This window comes from Oncorhynchus clarkii, chromosome 23 (genome assembly GCF_045791955.1).
Source record: "Oncorhynchus clarkii lewisi isolate Uvic-CL-2024 chromosome 23, UVic_Ocla_1.0, whole genome shotgun sequence".
NCBI classification, from domain to species: Eukaryota; Metazoa; Chordata; class Actinopteri; order Salmoniformes; family Salmonidae; genus Oncorhynchus; species Oncorhynchus clarkii.
The window spans coordinates 11,568,284-11,588,790 of NC_092169.1; the positions used below are offsets into that span (position 1 = coordinate 11,568,284).

At 43.2% G+C, this 20,507-nt stretch overlaps 1 pseudogene; it reads left to right on the top strand.

Annotated features, from left to right (window-relative positions):
* LOC139382003 (serine/threonine-protein kinase VRK1-like) overlaps positions 1-20,507 on the top strand; it is a 42,005-nt pseudogene that overhangs the window by 6,057 nt on the left and 15,441 nt on the right.

The window sequence follows — 20,507 nt, forward strand, 5'->3', positions numbered from 1 at the left end:
ACATGCGTTTATTGATCCTATCTAGTACCGGTAGCTCTAAACCTAGCTAAATATATGGTCGAGAATAAATGCTTGCTTTCTGCCTCAACTGGTCGAGATGGTCTGTTAGCTTGAAGTAGCTAGGCTAATCTGCTGGCAAATTTCCATATTTTACTGACTTCCAGTTTTGTTTCAGGTCTATGGCCTCTCTTCTCACTTCATACTTTGCAGGCTAGTTAGGTAGCTATAGCTGCATCTGTTGACCACATGTCAATACTCTGTATCCCAGGAAGTGAGTATTGCCTGCACCCCTACCAGACAGTTTTACACAGAGAAGAAGCGATAGAGACTGGGCAGAATAATTGGTCAAGGAGGCTTTAGATTGATCTACCTAGGTAGGTCGCCAGACTAGTATGTCAATCCATCAAGTTATCACTGATTCTCAACCCCCCCCCCCCCCCCCCCCTCCCTCCCCCAACACAGACACACACACACACACACACACACCCCTCTTTGAGTGACAAGAGTGGTGACCCCAATTTATGGAGCAAAACGCATGACCAGCAATCACAGATTTGTGTTTTGGGTGTAAACACATCACCAACAGACCACAAAAACTGGGGTACATCTGATTGCTTTGAAATTACTGTCATGTTTATCGCGTTTTATTTATCTCTGTGTTTATCTCTGTGTTTACCTGTTTTTCTTCGTCTCTCTCTCTCCCCTCTCTCTTTTGCTCTCCCCTTTTTCTATTACACCCTATCTCTCTCCCTCCTTTTCTCCATCTCTTACATTTTCTCTCTCTCCTTTCTTCCCTCTCTCCCTTCAGCTTCGCAGGAAGTGGACACACCTGTTGGGGAGGACTCTAATACAGGAATGGCTGATGGTGTTGTGTGAGTCAAGGCATTAACACCTATGTGTAGGCATTGTCATTTGGTCAGAGATACTTGAGAGATGATGACAGTTTGACTTAACCACAATAATTTAATGTTAGGCTCTGTTGCTCTCTCACTTTGTATTTCTCTCTTGCTTGCTCTCCTCGCTGGGTTTTGTTGGATATGGAAAGTGACAACTGCTGGCTGTCTATGCTTATAAAACAGCCTATAAGTTTTAGGGAGCACATGCAACAGCTTTCAGCATGTCTTTTTTTTCTATTGACTTCCTAGGCTATTTCCATATCTCCTCTTATTTGACCCTCTTATTTCATTGTGTCTGCAGGATTACCATGTGGATAGGCCTCTGTTTTCTGAGCTCAAGTTCCATCTGAGGGAAACTAAACCTGAGAACAGTGAGTATCAACCACTTCAATCATTCAACGTAATGATGCAGCAGACATATGGTCAAGAATTCATAGCCTTTATCCCACGTAGACTACACACCGTTTGGTTACAACAAAACCTGTTTTAGGCTACCTCTTATATGAGCAGCCAGGCCCAGTGCAGCAAGAGTGTACTTGGCTGATGAAGAGGCCATAGACATGAAGACTGCTGCCTGGTGTAATTAATAAGCCAAAGCAAACATGCACCTCAGTGGCAGTTAGCCCCGTCCCTGCTTGTTTGAGTTCTAATTCATAGAGAGGGACCCAATCACACATAATGATGCCTGCTCCTCCACTGGGCCCCTGACCACCTGCCAGTCTGGTGGAGAGCCAGTCAGGCCTGCCACCACTCCAAGACAGGCCTCATGTTCACTGTGTGTGTGTGCCTGCCTGTCTGCCTGTCTGTCTGTTTCGCTCTGTCTGTCAGTGTTTTTTTTTGGGGGGGGGGATATGATTAGAAGTGCATTTGTGTGTCTGGCTTAGACATACCTTTCCACATTTCCTCTGTCTGGTCATAGGGGTTTTGCAAACAGTTCGGACAGAGTCAACCTGAATCCACAGGAATTCAATTCACATCACTTCCCAATTTGTTGTATAACTTTTAAGACCGAAGGCTCAGTCCCCCTAGAATTGTATATTTGGCACTTGGCCATATCTGCTCAGCACTAGCATCATAAAATAAAATAACAAAGGTAAATAATGAATGCAACAAGTAGTGAATAAAACAATAAGGCACAGAGAAACTATGTACTGTGTTCTGTTTTTGAACTTTTTTTTGTGTCCACTATTCCTGTAGAAGAAAATTGGTGCACACTTTGCACTTGTGAAAATACATTAAATATGTTGTAAATATTTAATGTATATGTAAGACCCAATAATACATGTTTTATTTTTGTCCCTCGTAATTCTTTCCTGCTGTTGTTTCAGTGCTGATGTTGAAGGGGAGCAAGAAGCTGGACTTCCTGGGGATCCCTGCAAACTGGGGATCAGGACTAGCAGAACACAACAGAACCAGGTACTGCTGACCATGGTCCTGATGATGATGATGATGATGGTACTTGGTTAATAATCCCTCACATTGGGGTTGGGAAGTGTGTTCGAGATTATTTTACCCCTTCTCCTTGACCTTTGCCCTGTTCAGGTACAGGTTCATGGCGATGGACCGCCTGGGCAGTGACCTTTCGAAAGTATGTGAGAGAAATGGTGACAAGCTAAAGAAACACACAGTGCTACAGCTAGGATGTGTCCTGGTGAGACTCGTACTCTACTATCCTCTCCATCATCCATTGCTGCATATCACAAGGATTTCACCTACCGCTTGTCCTCCTACAGCTGGATGTCCTTGAGTATATCCATGACAATGAGTATGTCCATGCAGATGTAAAGAAGGCCAACCTAATGCTTGGTCACACAGACCCAAACAAGGTTAGCACTAGCGCTGTCTAAGTACAGTAGGCATGTGTATTGAAGGCATTTCTTGTACTGTGTACAAAACATACATAGTCAACCGTTTCAAGTTATCTTAATATTGAGCATTGTGTTAGGCTTCTACTTGTGAGTTATCTACACATACTGTCTGTTTATTATCTGTTGTACATGTGTACCTGGCTGACAATGGCCTGTCTTACAGGTACAGCCCAGATGGAGTGCACAAGGAGAACAAGGAAAACCCAAAGAAGGGACACAAAGGAACCGTAGAGTACACCAGCATAGATGCTCAAAATTGAGTTGGTAAAGTGCAATTTCATTGTTATGAACATTCATAGTTTCAGGTGCCAAAAGAAAGCTATTGTGGTGTGAAAGGTTTCTGGGTAAACATACATGGATTTGTGAACAATAGAGTTCTCTTGAATTGACTGTATGGCCAATGATCTTGCACGGATGTATCTTGCTGTGTACTAACTGCATTACTGTATCTTTCAGTTGGCGGAGTACGTGTTTATCAATGCATAATGTAAAGTGAAGCCCCCTTCGTCCCTTGCTTTAAAATCTCCCTCAGTAGTTATCGGAAAAACATTAGCTGGAAAATTGCATACATGGTCTTTTTTATTGAACATTGATTCTCCCTGGCCCACATTCCCCCGACACGGACTCCATTTAACAATTCCCTAATTAGCTAATGTCATAACCTGCATTGTGTATTCATCCCCCATTAATTAAGGCTTTGATGTTTGGTTAGAGAGGGACTGGCCACTGATAACCTCTCGGCTTGCTCAGAGCAGAGGAAGGCGTTAAGGTTCGATACACTGAACGAGTGTGGAAGGACTTCCTAATCGCCGTGCCACTGTTTCTATCGATGTTGTCGATATGGACCAAAACAGACAAGATGTTCATGCAGCGATATTGATGAAGGCAAATATGTCCTTTTTAATATACTTTAGAGAGAGAGAGAGAGAGAGAGGTGTGTATGCTGAACTTGTGTTTTTCTGTTGGATGTTCTCTGAATGAAAAGGTGGATGTTGAGCCCATGTATTGTAATCATTGTTTTGCCTATATACATTCAACACAGGCACACAGCCACAAAATAAAATAATACTCAGAAATTATATATATTTTTTGAATGTATTTCTCTGTTTTTTTGGAAGAAAACATTTTGGGGATGGTAAAACATTTTCAGTGTAAACTTAAATGGCTTAAACTATATACTGTATAAATTATGTAGAATATATACTGGATAGCATAAGAACATGGCATAAGCCATGACAAAATGTGCATAATTTAAGGAAATTAGCTTTTAAACTGAAAATGTTTTCTTGGCCCCATGGCAAAATGTGTAGAATTGCAGGAAATGAGTTTTAATGTGACAACATCTTGTCTCTCTAAAACCATGGCCACCGCTGCTGAAAAAAACACTGATTGAATTTCACAGTTCCAGACAAGCCCATATGTTGCAGGCAGAACTTACTTCAACATGTTCTCAGTTGTTCGTCTATGGCTGTTCTCATTGTGTATTTGATGTAATACGAGTTTAGATAAGGAATGACGCTTTAATCACAGGACTGGTTCAAACACAGGTCTGTTGTTTTATATTGAAGTACACCCACTCACACCTAGGACAATTTGTTCTCGTGTCACATACAAGCAGTTGCATATGGTCCTCATTCCAACCCTTCGGTCTGGCCTAAACAGTAGAAGCTGTTGTACAGGTGAATTATTCCTTTGCTTTTATGGCCCAGGGGTCATGAATCTTTTACAAACCAAAGTAGGTAGAGAGTATAAAATGAAAATATGTGCTTATGCAGTGATCTTCTTCTAACCACTATTGACATTCATAAGTCCTTTTATATATCTAACTCTGTCATTAGGTCTACAGTACACAAGTATTGGAATTGGTCAATCAAGAGGCAATTTGGTAAAGTTTCCCCTTTTTAACTACAGTTGATAAACAAACCACTTTTTTTTTTTTTATCCCAGGCAGATAAATTGTATATGATAGCTGCTCGTACTTGACCTCTATGTTGTAAAGGCAGTTTCTGAGTTTCTTTGGGTCAAATGGCAATTGAAATGCATGCAGATTTTGACGAGGAGCAAGACTACTTTTTTTGCTCAAGACCCTGTCCTCCCATCTCACCTCTCATCAACCTCACCGGGTAGATGTTGATAGGTTGCCATGACGAGGGTGGAGATTGAACACAGAATGATGCACCGCTGAACTCTGAGCTAATTATCACCTATTGGTGCGGGATGCTTCGGAGCACAGAAATTCCAACTGAGAGTGTGACACCATGCTTTAGGAGATCTGAATACATTGTCACCTAACTCCTCTATGACAAGCCTGGAGTGTGTAGGGCTCTGAGGTTCACCTTCTAAACTGTGTGTGTGTGTGTTTGCTCGTTTGCATGCATGCGCGCTTTTATTGTGTCTGTGCCAGGTTTCCGTTAGCAGGCTCTTGCCGGCCTTTGGCCCCCCAAAATGTATTAAAAGCCGATTAAATCAAACTTGCCAACCAAAATGACCGGGAGAAAAAAATATCCATTGCGAGATCATGCCTTTTATTCATTGATGGAAATACCAGTTGACGTAAATACATTTGACTGTCATGCTTATCGGTCGATTTGCATAATTTAGTGGAATTAAATTGGCCTGTGTGTATTTTCATTAGTCACCATGTATCTTATTTATCCAACACAACTGTCACATGCAGAGCCTTTTTTGCAGGATTTCTCCTGCAGCTCCTCAGCTGGTTGCTGCTGGAATGTAACATGCTTTTATAAGCCCATTCGTTGCAAGACTTCTAAATGCCATCACATGTTAACAACAGTTTTGGTGCACGGTTAAAAATACCTACTATTTGTATTTCTCAACTGGTAATTGAAGCGAGGCTCCCATTCACCATGCAATTTTCTTATAAAGACTTCATAGGTGGCACTTGAGTTTCAAGTTTGAGGAACTTTACAATTGATAATTTATCCTACCATTTCTACCGATCCTACCATTTCTAACGTTCACTGAACAGCTTCATTTCAATATTAATGTTTTCATTACTCAAAATCATTGTCATGTGGTTAATCATAAAAAATTGAATTAAAATGATAACAATCTAAATGTTAAAAGTCAACTAATGCAAGATCACCAGCCTCTGCCATATGGACACATTGATACACCGTGATACATTGGCGGCTAAAGAAATGAACGCATGGAACTCATAGCCTAAAGGCCAATGCAGCAGTAGGCCTAAAAGTTCCATTGCTCTTTCACACTGAGGATTTGTGATTATTGAGGGGGAGACAGTTGGAAAGATTTATCAGGACAGAGAAACCAGACACATGCTCATTGCTCATGTGGAGCACTCCAAACAAAAATAAAATAAAACATTGAGGATATCGTAAATGATGGTTATTAAATAAACCAAAACTTGTTTCTCACAAGTGTAGCAGATTGTGAACTTTGCAAACAAAGTTTCCACTCCGATAATGAGAACGGTAAATTACTAATTAATACATGTTTTACATAATCCCTGTCATTTGGTTACATTAATTTAACGGTATATTTACTCTGGTGAAGTATGTAATGGGGAATCATAAAAATAATAATTAAAGGGCAAACAATTCACACAATTAAATGTGCAAGAATTGGCAGGAGAGAGCTGAGCCATTCCGGAGAGACTTGCCTATATCTTCGCCACACTTCTCCCCTTCTTGTCTCAACATTTTAAATTATACTCAAGACACATTATCTTCACACACATTTTAGATGCTTTTCACCGACAGCCGCAACTCAATAATCAACTAGGTCTATTGCCATGTAACCGATGTGAAATGGCTAGCTAGTTAGAGGGGTGCGTGCTAATAGCGTTTTAATTGGTGACGTCACTCGCTCTGAGACCTTGAAGAAGTTGTTCCCCTTGCTCTGCAAGGGCTGTGGCTTTTGTGGAGCGATGGGTAATGATGCTTCGAGGGTGGCTGTTGTCGATGTGTGCAGAGGGTCCCTGGTTCGAGACCAGGTAGGGGCGAGGAGAGGGACGGAAGCTATACTGTTACACATGCGCGCTGCCCATATTGAATGCTTCCCAAATAGGCATGAGCCTGTGATTTGAAACCATCCATTTTTTTTTTAAAGAAGCTAATGATCCTCGATTCCTCTGTGGCTAAGTAATGCTTTCTGGTGAAGTATTTTAAATGATTTTATTTAATTCTGTGTAGGCAGGAGTAATTATATAATTATGGCAAATGTATTTTCATATACTTCCCTATTTGACCCACTGCTATGCTATTTCTCCCCTGTTCTGTTGGTTTTCATATCAACTTTATTTTGTTGTCCAGAAGCCAAAGGCACAATCCTAGTCATATTAGCAACCCATCCTAGGTGTTGCGTCTTTCGATTCCCCCTCTTTCTAAATTTCTGACAGAAATGTTCATGTCTGTCACGTAAGGAACCGCTATCAGGTGCGCAGTTTAGAATGGCGTTTTCCCATGTGTAGAGTTTAGAATGGCGTTTTCCCATGTGTAGAGATTAGAATGGCGTTTTCCCATGTGTAGTGTTTAGAATGGTGTTTTCCCATGTGTAGTGTTTAGAATGCCATTTTCCCATGTGTAGTGTTTAGAATGGCGTTTTCCCATGTGTAGTGTTTAGAATGGTGTTTTCCCATGTGTAGTGTTTAGAATGGTGTTTTCCCATGTGTAGTGTTTAGAATGGTGTTTTCCCATGTGTAGTGTTTAGAATGGTGTTTTCCCATGTGTAGTGTTTAGAATTGTGTTTTCCAATGTGTGGTGTAGTGTTTATGTGAATTGTGTTTTCCCATGTGTAGTGTTTAGAATGGTGTTTTATGTGTGTTTAGAATGGTGCCGTTTTCCCATGTGTAGTGTTTAGAATGGTGTTTTCCCATGTGTAGTGTTTAGAATGGTGTAGTGTTTAGAATGGTGTTTTCCCATGTGTAGTGTTTAGAATGGTGTTTTCCCATGTGTAGAGTTTAGAATGGTGTGTGTTTTCCCATGTGTAGAGTTTAGAATGGTGTTTTCCCATGTGTGGTGTTTAGAATGGTGTTTTCCCCATGTGTAGTGTTTAGAATGGTGTGTGTGTTTAGAATGGTGTTTTCCCATGTGTAGTGTTTGTGTATGTGTAGAGTTTAGAATGGTGTTTTCCCATGTGTAGTGTTTAGAATGCCGTTTTCCCATGTGTAGTGTTTAGAATGGTGTTTTCCCATGTGTAGTGTTTAGAATGGTGTTTTCCCATGTGTGGTGTTTAGAATGGTGTTTTCCCATGTGTGGTGTTTAGAATGGTGTTTTCCCATGTGTAGTGTTTAGAATGGTGTTTTCCCATGTGTAGAGTTTAGAATGGTGTTTTCCCATGTGTAGAGTTTAGAATGGTGTTTTCCCATGTGTAGTGTTTAGAATGGTGTTTTCCCATGTGTAGTGTTTAGAATGGTGTTTTCCCATGTGTAGAGTTTAGAATGGTGTTTTCCAGTGAGTAGTGTTTAGAATGGCGTTTTCCCATGTGTAGTGTTTAGAATGGCGTTTTCCCGTGTGTAGTGTTTAGAATGGCGTTTTCCCATGTGTAGTGTTTAGAATGGCGTTTTCCCATGTGTAGTGTTTAGAATGGTGTTTTCCCATGTGTGGTGTTTAGAATGGTGTTTTCCCATGTGTGGTGTTTAGAATGGTGTGTGTGGTGTTTAGAATGGTGTTTTCCCATGTGTAGTGTTTAGAATGGTGTTTTCCCATGTGTAGAGTTTAGAATGGTGTTTTCCCATGTGTAGAGTTTAGAATGGTGTTTTCCCATGTGTGGTGTTTAGAATGGCGTTTTCCCATGTGTAGTGTTTAGAATGGCGTTTTCCCATGTGTAGTGTTTAGAATAGTGTTTTCTTGCAAATTGCATTTTGGCAAATGTTTGAAAATTATGTTTTATTGGCTGCTTTGTTACATGAGTTGCGTGTTCTGTTTAAATGCATTACCATAATCTTAATGTGATTTCTGTCATTGTGTCATGGTGGGTGGACTCCTATGCACCCAATGCATATTTGTCCGGTACATTTCTGAAATGGCTGGTAATTGAAAATCTTCCTGGCCACATTGTCCGGGCGTCACATTTTCCTAACTGAAAAACAATGGTCTGTGCATCTATTGTGTGTGTGTGCGCATGAGAGAGCTGTGTGTATCCTGCCCCCCCCCCCCCTCCCCTCGTTAGGGAAAGGAGCATAAATACACTACCAAACAGCAAAGTGAATGCCAATGTGAACAGGGACAATATGTCCAAAGAACTCGAAAGCTGACCTATGCACATCGTAATACTTTAACATCTTGCACTCTTAAGATAATGCATCCAATAAATAATTTAAACAATCGGTTTAATCACAGAAATGAAGGCAACAGAGGCGGCAGCAGTGGCAACAACCAACCAACATCTGACTACAACCAACAACACCAACCAACTAACAACCAACACCTGCAATGTCCGTCTCAATGCTAGCCAGTAGTGCTGGCCTGCTGGGTGCTGCTGCCTGGAGGACACTCTTGTAGCACTGGCTGGGATCAATGCTATCCATGGATCTGGCTCAAGATTTCTTCCTCTGATGAAGCCAGTCGATAGGTAATTTCTCCAGAGATGCGAGGCCGTTACAGTATTGAGTTGCTAAAACTCCCCGGGCTCGACCCCTCACATGGACTCATTTCAGACATATTGATGAACTCAACACAGTTTTTCATAAAGACACTGGCTCAGTGCAGGGTTTGTCCACTTCTTCATTCAAACTAGATGGAAGGCATTGTTTACAATGACGTCCAGAGATTAATGTCTAGCCTAGCCATCAGTATTTAGATGACTCCCCAGTGCACAGCACCCAGTCGACTTCTGTAACATGTGGTAATGATTTTGGCTCAGACATCTGTGTGTGTGTGTGTTTTACTGCCTGAGAGAGGGATCGAGTGTGTGAGTGTATTTTTAGGTAATGCAGCGGGCATCTGGATCATGTCAGAGGCCACAAGGATCCAGTTTCCTGGAACGGGCCAGAACGGAAGTAATCTGACCAAAAAAGTCAGCCCTCCCCTCAGAAAGCCCTGTTTGTCTGCGGAGCATGTTGCCGAAGGCTTCCACCGAAACGTGTCCGTATGTTCTGACCTCTGCGTCTAAGAAAATACATTAAAATGTAAAGAATATTCCAGTGAGTGCAGGTTTTGTCTTTCTTTAAGTATATGGGCTTTGAACCCCGCACCCAAATACTTTTTGTTGCTACAAACATTTGAGCTGAGCGCACACATTTCTCTTCCTATGTCTGCAGAGCAGGACATAGATCAAAGAATATGTAAAGACTAACACCAGCTGCGAAAAGAAAACACGCCTCTGTCATCGTCAAACCCTCTCTTTTTCATATTGTGTTTTTTTCTCTGAACACATCCTGTCAATTAAAGCTGTTTTCATCCTCCTAGACAAGGTTCTGATCTTCTACTACCTCTCGCCCCTCTCTTTTTGGATCTCTCTCTCCCCCTCTCAGAAGCTCCATCTAGACGTGGGAACCTGGAGGTGTTGGGCTTCTGTTTGCTCCACTGGCTGTGTTGGGCGCTGCCCTGGGAGGCCAAGACCAGGTACTAAGCAAACACTCTCCCCTCTCTCTTGTTCTTTCTCCTCCATCTCCCTATTAAACCATTGTTTCCCCTCTCTCCCTCTGTATTTCATGCCTGTTTTTCTTTCTCTTTCTAGACTCATGTGTAATCTACCTGGCTCGGTGCAGCAGCTGTCTGTGGGTGGAGCTTCCACATGTGAGTGAGAAGGCCTACAGTGGCTTGCAAAACTATTCACCCACCTTGGCATTTTTCCTACTTTGTTGCCTTACAACCTGGAATAACATATACATTTTTGTGGGTCTGTACCATTTGATTTACACAACATGCCTACCACTTTGAATATGCAAAATATTTTGTATTGTGAAACAAACAAGAAATAAGACTAAAAAACAGAAAACTTGAGCGTGCATAACTATTTTTTCCAGCAATTACAGCTGCAAGTCTCTTGGGGTCTGTCTCTATAAGCTTGGCACTTCTAGCCACTGGGATTTCTGCCCATTCTTCAAGGCAAAACTGCTCCAGCTCCTTCAAGTTGGATGGGTGCCGCTGGTGTACAGCAATCTTTAAATCATACCACAGAATCTCAATTGGATTGAGGTCTGGGCCATTCCAAGACGTTTAAATATTTCTGCATAAACCACTTAAGTGTTGCTTTAGCAGTATGCTTAGGGTCAGTGTCCTGCTGGAAGGTGAACTTCCGTCCCAGTCTCAAATCTTTGGAAGACTGAAACAGGTTTACCTCAACAATTTCCCTGTATTTAGCGCCATCCATCATTCCTTCAATTCTGACCAGTTTCCCAGTCCCTGCTGTTGGAAAACATCCCCACAGCATGATGCTGCCACCACCATGCTTCACTGGGGATGGTCTTCTCTGGGTGATAAGAGGTGTTGGGTTTGCGCCAGACATAGCATTATCCTTGATGGCCAAAAAGCTCAATTTCAGTCTCATTGGACCAGAGTACTTTCTTCCATATGTTTGGGGAGTCTCCCACATGCCTTTTGGCAAACACCAAACGTGTTTGCTTATTTCTTTCTGTTCACTCTCCCATAAAGCCCAGCTCTGTGGAGTGTACAGCTTAAAGTGGTCCTATGGACAGATACTCCAATCTCTGCTGTGGCGCATTGAAGCTCCTTCAGGGTTATCTTTGGTACTTTGTTTCCTCTCTGATTAATGCCCTCCTTGCCTGGTCTGTGAGTTTTGGTGGGCGGCCCTCTCTTGGCAGGTTTGTTGTGGTGCCATATTCTTTCAATTTTTTAATAATGGATTTAATGGTGCTCCGTGGGATGTTAAAGTTCTAGATTATTTTTTGTAACCAACCCTGATCGGTACTGCTCCACAACTTTGTCCCTGACCTATTTGGAGAGCTTATTGGTCTTCATGGTGCCGCTTGCTTGGTGGTGCCCCTTGCTTAGTGGTGTTGCAGACTCTGGGGCCTTTCAGAACAGGCGTATATATACTGAGATCGTGTGACAGATCATGTGACACTTAAATTGCACACAGGTAGACTTTATTTAATTAATTATGTGACTTCTGAAGGTAATTGGTTGCACCAGATCTTATTTAAGGGCTTCAATGCAAAGGGGGGGAATACATATGCCCCCCCCAGTTTCCCAGGTGTCAGTGAAACACTTGATCAATCTTTCAAAACCCCATCCTATAAATCCATTCCTGCAACTACAGGATCCATCCCAGAGAGACTTGGGTGTTCTGTTGTCTGTTATCTCTGGTCCTGTAAAGAGAGGTCACGTCTCAATGAGGTGACTTCTCTGTGTGATGTGATATGGTGGTAACTGTCTGACTGAGCTGATTCTCTGCAACTCCTCCAGAGGCAGGGCCCGGCTGGCCGCCACAGATAAGGCTCAGGACATGCATCAACCCTATTATATAGTGTGATACACACTCACCACCTTGTGTGTACACTCTAGGTAGCGGGACGTGTTACAGTAAGAGGTGAAAGTCATCAGATTGTTTCTGTGTACTGAAACACACATCACCAGGGGTGTGTCTGTTTAATTGGTAGTTATAGCCCTTGTTTATCAAACATCTATGATAAGAGACACTGAGTGGGACTGTGAAGCATATTGTTAATTTTTCTCTTTCTCTCTCCTCTTCCTCGCTGCCTCTCAGATGAGTTGACCAGGTTCATGCTCCATGTCAAAGTTATGGGGTATAAGCAACGTCCAGATTACCAGAAGCTGAGAAAGCTGCTGTCCGAGGGGGGACAGAGAGCGAGCAGTGGCCAGAGAAGGATGGACCGGTCTGGGCTACGAGGATATGTGTCACAGAGTTTCTCCACCAGAGGGTCTGATGGCCCAGACACGGGCAAGGTGAGAGAATCTGAGAGATTACCTAAACACTTGCATTGAAGATGTTCATGTATCAATCATTCACATGCATATCCAGATCTACCCCCAAATGTAAGTGGTCTATGGCTTACTAAAAGTTAGAAAATCAGGTCGCAAACATACCCGCATGAAGTAAAGTATCAGGACCTAACATATATACGTACATATATACGTATGTATGTATGTATGTATGTATGTATGTATGTATGTATGTATGTATGTATGTATGTATGTATGTGTGTGTGTGTGTGTGTGTGTGTGTGTGTGTGTGTGTGTGTGTGTGTGTGGATGTATTTCAAGCCCTACCTTCAAGGCACAGTCATCTTAGTACATGTAAACTTCTGACCCACTGGAATTGTAATACATTGAATAATAAGTGAAATAATCTGTCTGTAAACATTTGTTGTGAAAATTGCTTGTGTCATGCACAAAGTAGATGTCCTAACCGACTTGCCAAAACTATAGTTTGTTAAACAAGAAGTTTGTGGAGTGGTTGAAAAACAAGTTTTAATGACTCCAATCTCAGTGTATGTAAACTTCCGACTTCAACTGTATATACTGTATATAGTCCAGTCTGACTACTGGACTCTGACTCTGGACACATACTCACTGACTGGTACATACAGTGGGACAAAAAAATATTTAGTCAGCCACCAATTGTGCAAGTTCGGCCTCTTAAAAAGATGAGAGGCCTGTACTTTTCATCATAGGTACACTTCACCTATGGCAGACAAAATGAGAAAAGAATTCCAGAAAATCACATTGTAGGATTTTTAATGAATTTATTTGCAAATTGTGGTGGAAAATAAGTATTTGGTCAATAACAACAGTTTATCTCAATACTTTGTTATACACCCTTTATTGGCAATGACAGAGGTCAAACGTTTTCTGTAAGTCTTCGCAAGGTTTTCACACACTGTTGCTGGTATTTTGGTATTCTCCCTCCAAAGATTTTCTATGGTGTTGAGATCTGGAGACTGGCTAGGCCACTCCAGGACCTTGAAATGCTTCTTACGAAGCCACTCCTTCGTTGCCCGGGCGGAGTGTTTGGGATCATTGTCATGCTGAAAGACCCAGCCACGTTTCATCTTCAATGCCCTTGCTGATGGAAGGAGGTTTTCACTCAAAATCTCACAATACATGGCCCCATTCATTCTTTCCTTTAAATGGATCAGTCGTCCTGGTCCCTTTGCAGAAAAACATCCCCAAAGCATGATGTTTCCACACCCATGCTTCACAGTAGGTATGGTGTTCTTTGGATGCAACTCAGCATTCTTTGTCCTCCAAACACGACGAGTTGAGTTTTTACCAAAAAGTTATATTTTGGTTTCATCTGACCATATGACATTCTCCCAATCTTCTTCTGGATCATCCAAATGCTCTCTAGCAAACTTCAGACGGGCCTGGACATGTACTGGCTTAAGCAGGGGAACACGTCTGGCACTGCAGGATTTGAGTCCCTGGCGGCGTAGTGTGTTACTGATGGTAGGCTTTGTTACTTTGGTTCCAGCTCTATGCAGGTCATTCACTAGGTCCCCCCGTGTGGTTCTGGGATTTTTGCTCACCGTTCTTGTGATCATTTTGACCCCACGGGGTGAGATCCTGCGTGGAGCCCCAGATCGAGGGAGATTATCAGTGGTCTTGTATGTCTTCCATTTCCTAATAATTGCTCCCACAGTTGATTTCTTCAAACCAAGCTGCTTACCTATTGCAGATTCAGTCTTCCCAGCCTGGTGCAGGTCTACAATTTTGTTTCTGGTGTCCTTTGACAGCTCTTTGGTCTTGGCCATAGTGGAGTTTGGAGTGTGACTGTTTGAGGTTGTGGTCTTTAATACTGATAACAAGTTCAAACAGGTGCCATTAATACAGGTAACGAGTGGAGGATAGAGGAGCCTCTTAAAGAAGTTACAGGTCTGTGAGAGCCAGAAATCTTGCTTGTTTGTAGGTGACCAAATACTTATTTTCCACCATAATTTGCAAATAAATTCATTAAAAATCCTACAATGTGATTTTCTGGATTTTTTTTCTCATTTTGTCTGTCATAGTTGCAGTGTACCTATGATGAAAATTACAGGCCTCTCTCATCTTTTTTAAGTGGGAGAACTTGCACAATTGGTGGCTGACTAAATACTTTTTTTGCCCCACTGTACGTACGTCGTTAACAAACTATAGTTTTGGCAAGTCGGTTAGGACATCTACTTTGTGCATGACACAAGCAATTTTCCCAACAATTGTTTACAGACAGATTATTTAACTTATAATTCAATGTATTACAATTCCAGTGGGTCAGAAGTTTACATATGATAAGATGACTGTGCCTTTTAACAGCTTGGAAAATTCCAGAAAATGATATCATGGCTTTAGAAGATTCTGAAAGGCTAATTGATATAATTTGAGTCAGTTGGAGGTGTACCTGTGGATGTATTTCAAGCCCTACCTTCAAACTCAGTGCCTCTTTGCTTGACATCATTGGAAAATCAAAAGACATCAGCCAAGACCTCAGAATAAAAATTGTAGACCTCCACAAGTCTGGTTCATCCTTGGGAGCAATTTCCAAACGCCTGAAGGTACCACGTCCATCTGTACAAACAACAGTACGCAAATATAAACACCATGGGACCACGCAGCCGTCATATGGCTCAGGAAGGAGACGTGTTCTGTCTCATAGAGATGAACGTACTTTGGTGCGAAAAGTGCAAATCAATCCCAGAACATCAGCAAAGGACCTTGTGAAGATGCTGGAGGAAACAGGTACAAAAGTTCCTATATCCACAGTTACATTTGTCCTATATTGACATCACCTGAAAGGCCGCTCAGCAAGGAAGAAGCCACTGCTCCAAAACCGCCATTAAAATAGCCAGACTACGGTTTGCAACTGCACATGGGGACAAAGATCATACTTTTTGGAGAAATGTCCTCTGGTCTGATGAAACAAAAATAGAACTGTTTGGCCATAATGACCATTGTTATGTTTGGAGGAAAAAGGGGAAGGCTTGCAAGCCAAAGAACACCATCACATCCGTGAAGCGCAGGGGTGGAAGCATCATCTTGTGGGGGTGCTTTGCTGCAGGGGGGACTAGTGCACTTCACAAAATAAATGGCATCATGAGGGAGGAAAATTATGTGGATATATTGAAGCAACATCTCAAGACATCAGTCAGGAAGTTAAAGCTTGGTCACAAATGGGTCTACCAAATGGAAAATCACCCCAAGAATTCTTCCAAAGTTGTGGCAAAACGGCTTAAGGACAACAAAGTCAAGGTATTGGAGTGGTCATAACAAAGCTCTGACCTCAATCCCATAGAACATTTGTGTGCGGAACTGAAAAAGCGTGTGCGAGCAAGTAGGCCTACAAACCTGACTCAGTTACACCAGCTCTGCCAGGAGGAATGGGCCAAAATTCACCCAACTTATTGTGGGAAGCTTGTGGAAGGCTACCTGAAACATGTGACCCAAGTTAAACAGTTTAAAGGCAATGCTACGAAATACTAATTGAGTGCATGTAAACTTCTGACCCCCTGGGAATGTGATGAAATAAATAAAAGCTGAAATAAATCATTCTCTCGACTATTATTCTGACATAACACATTCTTAAAAGAAAGTGGTGATCCACTTAAAACAGGGACTTTTTACCTCGATTAATTGTCAGGAATTGTGAAAAACTGAATGTATTTGGCTAAGGTGTATGTGTATATATATATATATATATGTATATATATATATATATATACACTGTATAATGTATATCTGATTACGTGTATCTAATATATCTGGAGAGGGTAGGTCAGGAGAGTGTAATGGAGTACAGACGGCCTGACTAACTTCATGGGATGTGTTCATTGTGTATACAGTGATATATATCTGTCTGGGAGAGGAGTGAGGTGTCTGTGTGTAAGTCTGTCATGAGCCCCAGTGCAGTGTGGGAGATTTACACACTGATGACAGCCTCAGCCTCAGCCTCAGACACCATCCAATTACAGATCTATATTTACAACATGCACGCATACACACGTACACACACTGCAGAAAGTATTTAAAATGAAATAGGTGCATTTCAATCGGACATCTAACTATACCAAATCTGTCAAATCTCTCTTGCTCTAGCTCTTTGCATAGCGGTGTAGAGAAGAATCACAATGGCGGCTAACTTGACCCACAGACGCCCAATTTGAGGCGATTGATGACACACACTTCACAGGGGCAGAGGATCAGCAGCCACAATTATACTTCTCTTTCCCTCTCCTCTCCATACTGAACTGCTGGGCAGTTTGATCTGTAGTCATACAGAAGCGTACATTTCTGGAGGCCTGGAAAAAGAGAGCGTAAATGTCAGTCAAGTAATAGTGTTCATGGAAGGGCTGCCTTCAGTGTATCCTACTCCTCGGTTTCATAATTTCTCTTCATCATTCAAAGACTGAAATGAGTAATTCAGTGAACATTGCTAGTCTTTAACACAGTAGGTGGCTTTCTCCAATTCAGATTCAGCCTACTCCCGGACTAAAAGCATGTTTAATGGAGTATAAGTGCAATTTTCAATGTAGCAAGTATGCACAGAAATAGAAATAGTCCCTCACTCTCTCTTACTTTTTCCTAAAGAAAGTGTGTCGAGCTAAAGGCTTGTCCAAACCAAAGCCTGTATATGTGGAGTATGAGGAGGAGAGACCCAGACCTGTGCCATCTCAATACATCAGAGGTCCACCCATATCCAAGCCCCAGCCAGGAAAGGTGATGAGGCCAAGGCTGCTTGTATTGTAATATTGACAGGATTCACTACATTTGACTATAATGTTGTTTCAAACTGGTTTTACAACAATGGACAAAATGACCAGAAATCTACTCTGACTCCCGAGTGGTAATGAATATTGGAGTTGTATCAAAGAAAGTTTAAGTTTAAAGAAAAGTCAAACTCCAAAAAGAAATCACGAGAATATATTTTTATTGCCATATACATTTTTTTATAATAATCACAATATTCAATCGCTGCTACAAGAGTTCAGGTCAATGGCAGAAACTGGAGCAAATGTTTGAATTATCCCCGAACAGAAAACATCAACACAAACCAAACAGCGCGTGAGGAAAATGGTTGTTGACAATGGCGTAGCTGTGACCTCAACAAGACCACAAATCAACCATAGTCCGTCCTGCCCCGAGAGAAAGTAGAACCCCTACAAAAAGCAAACTGGGTCAAACACATAATGACCATTGGGAAGACCACGGCAGGTAGCCTAGTGGGGCGTCAGGTAGCCTAGTGGTTAGAGCGTTGGGCCAGTGTCATGACTTGACCTTTTCTGTGTGTAGATCGTGGCTTCCCCCTCTCTCTCACTCTCTCCTACACCCATGTTCTGTTATCTCAGGCTATACATTCCAAAGTTATTATCCGTAACGAAAACAACTGTGACTGCGATGCAGGCAACAGATGGAAAATGTGAACACGTGTGTGCAGGATGAGAGATGAGCAAATGTCTGCAGACTTGAACTGCACAAGCAATTGGGAAGTGTTTGGCGTATTTTGCCCGGGTCAGAAATGTCAAAAAAATTTACTGGTCCCGCAAAAGTAAAAATTACTACTTTTATGTGAATGAATGAGGTGGAACACACCTAAATTCAAACTGTTCTTAGAAAAAAATAACTTGTTAGAAAATAATTTGAAATTGACAAGTTGAAAACTAAAAACAGGCTGCGTGCCTTGGTTTGAGGGCAACGCGGATTAAATGTGCTTTTGCGTAACAATCACATTCTGGAATGGAAAGAACGTTCTAACATCACGTGCATAAAAAGACTCACGCTAGGCGACCATTAGAGATATTTGGAACTCACGCATGAAAGGGTTAAAATCATCTTTGCAGCGTCCAACATTTTCCAAAACCAAATTTGAGAAAAATAGCGAATTTTTTTTTCCTTTCAAATGTTCTAATAATGTGCAAGCTATCAGAGGGGGTAGTCCCCACTCGCCCGCTAATTAGTGAACCTCCACCCATAAATGGATTGATATCTGACCTCAGCATCAAAAAACAGCAGACATTGCTAACAACACTCTCCAAAATCAACCATCGGGCGCAGGCCTTGTGAAGGTTTTCTCCAGTCTAGCCCTGACTCCGAGATTGGCATCATTCCAATACCGCAGTGCACAGCTGAAGCACGAGCAGGTCATCGCTGTTAGGCGTGTGTATGGGAGGCGAAGTTTGGTGCAGGAGAGCAGAGTGTAGCAAACAGGCGCACTTTAATTCCGGTCCAACAAGACAGGCGGAGGGATCTCCCGCACCTCAGATTCCTGGAGCGGAACAGCCACCACGGCCTGAGGAGAGACACATGGAACGAGGGGTTAATACGATAATCAGAGGGAAGCTGTAATCTATAACACACCTCGTTCACCTTCCTCAGGACTTTGAAGGGCCCCACAAACCGCGGACCCAGCTTCCAGCAGGGCAGGCGGAGGGGCATGTTTCGGGTCGAGAGCCAGACCCGGTCCCCCGGTGCGAACACCGAGGTCTCACTGCGGTGACGGTCCGCGCTGGTTTTCTGGCGAAGTGCGGCTCTCTGGAGGTGTATACGGGCGCATACTGTATACGGTATACTAAACCAGTCGTCCACCGCAGGAGCCTCGGTCTGACCCTGATGCCACGGCTGGTACCCCAAAAGGGAGAGGTTAGTGGAAAAGTGGCAAAGCGAGTTCTGTGCCATCTCGGCCCAGGGCACGAACACCGCCCACTCCCCCGGCCGGTCCAGGCAATAGGACCGCAAAAACCTGCCCACATCCTGGTTGACTCTCTCTACCTGCCCGGGGTGAAAACCCGAGGTAAGGCTGATCGAGACCCTCAGACGTTCCATGAAGGCCTTCCAGACTATCGACGTGAACAGGGGACCCCAATCCCAGAAGATGTGAGTAAACAGGACAGTCTGTAGGGCCGTAGGATCCACAACTACCAGGATCATAGTGTTTCCCTGTTAAAGAGGTAGATCAGTAAAAAAATCCACAGACAGGTGTGACCAAGGTCGTTGTGGAATGGGTAAGGGGTGTAGCTTACCTTTGGGCAGGTGTCTCGGAGCCTTACACTGGGCACACACCGAGCAGGAGGAAACATAGATCCTCACGTCCTTAGCCAAGGTGGGCCACCAGTACTTCCCAGTCAGACAGCGCACCGATCCCCGGATGGCCAGAGGAGGATGATGTGTGGGCCCAATAGATCAACTGGTCACGGACAGCATATGGAACGTACATATGCCGACCGGACACTGGAGGGGAGCAGGCTCTGTACACAATGCCTGCTCAATGTCCGCGTCCAGCACCCACTTTACCGGCGCTACCAGGTAAGAGGCCGGGAGGATTGGGGTCTGATCCATGGGCCGCTCCTCTGTGTCATACAGCCGGGACAGTGCGTCTGCCTCCGTATTCTGGGAACCTGGTCTGTAGGACAGGGTAAACACAAAACGGGTAAAGAACATTGTCCACCTTGCCTGACGAGGATTCAGTCTCCTCGCTGCCCGGATGTACTCCAGGTTGCGGTGGTCAATCCAGATGAGGAAAGGGTGTTTAGCCCCCTCAAGCCAATGTCTCCACCCCTTTTAACGTTTTACCCACAGCCAACAGCTCCCGGTCCCCAACATCATAGTTACGCTCCGCTGGGCTAAGCTTCTTCGAGAAGAAAGCACAGGGGCAGAGTTTTGGCGGCGTACCTGAGCGCTGTGAGAGCACGGCTCCTATCCCAGGCCTGGACGCGTCCACCTCCACTATGAACGCCAAAGAGGGATCCGAATGGGCCAGCACAGGAGCCGAAGTAAACAGAGCTCTTAGCTGCTCAAAAGCCCTGTCCGCCTCAGCCGACCACTGCAACCATACGGGACCCCCCTTAAGCAGGGAGGTAATGGGAGCA